The sequence below is a fragment of the Propithecus coquereli genome, unplaced genomic scaffold (assembly GCF_000956105.1).
Source record: "Propithecus coquereli isolate 6110/MARCELLA unplaced genomic scaffold, Pcoq_1.0 Scaffold3, whole genome shotgun sequence".
Taxonomy (NCBI): domain Eukaryota; kingdom Metazoa; phylum Chordata; class Mammalia; order Primates; family Indriidae; genus Propithecus; species Propithecus coquereli.
Window position 1 is genome coordinate 17,051,124 of NW_012148618.1, and position 1,183 is coordinate 17,052,306.

Genomic DNA, 1,183 nt, shown 5'->3' on the forward strand with positions numbered 1-1,183 from the left:
CCTTCTATCATTTCTTTATGATGAGAACATTTAAAATCCACTCTTTGTCTATTTTGAAATATACGGTACATTTATTAACTAGTCACTCTGCTGTGCAATAGAAGACAAGAACTTATTCCTCCTAATTGTGACTTTGTACCCATTCACCAATGTCTCACCTTTCCCTGTCCACCCTCCTACCCCTCGCCTTTGGTAACCATCATTATACTTTCTACTTTTTTGGGTTTGACCTTTGTGGATTCCACATGTGAGATCATATAGTATTTCTCTCTCTGTGACTGACTTATCTTTCATCATTTTGATAATAGCCCATCTAATAAATATGAGGGGATATCTCACTGTGGTTTTAATTTGCATTTCTGTGGTGACTAGAGATGTTGAACATTTTTTCATATACCTATTGGCCATTTGTATGTCATCTTTTGAGAAATGTCTACTTAAGTCCTTTGCCTATTTTTAATAGGTTTATTGTTTTCTTGTTACTGAGTAGTTGGAGTACCTTGCATATTTTGGATAGTAGCACTTTATCCAGTGTATGATTTCTAAATGTTTTCCCATAATCCTTATGTTGTTTTTTCATTCTATTGTTTTCTTTGCTGTACAGAAACTTTTCAGTTTGATGCAATCTCATTTGTCTGTTTTTGCTTTTGTTGCTTGCCTTTGGAGGTCACGTCCAGGAAATCTCTTCCCAGACCATTGCCATACAGCTTTTCCCTATGTTTCCTTTTAGTATTTTTATAGCTTCAGGTCTTACATTTAAGTCTTTAATCTATTTTGAGTTGATTCTTGTATAAGGAGTGAAATAGAGAATCATCTCATTCTTCCGTATTTGGATATACAGTTTTCCCAGCACCATTTATTGAAGAGAGTGTTCTTTCTCCATTTTATGTTCTTGGAATGCTGATTGGAAATCAATTGACCACAGATGTGGGAGTTTATTTCTGGCCTTTCTGTCCTATTCCATTGGACAGTGTGTCTGTTTTTATACCAGTGGCCATTAGTCTGAGAAGAAAAAGAGAGGAAGGAAGAGGCATAAAAGATAATTTGAAAAATATAATGGCAAAATATTCCTAAATTAATGAAAGTCATCAGTTCAAAGGTCCAGAAAGTTCAGCAAACCTCAAGCGGGATAAATTTAATGGAAGACGCACATATACATGTAAAATAAAAATCGTGACAATTG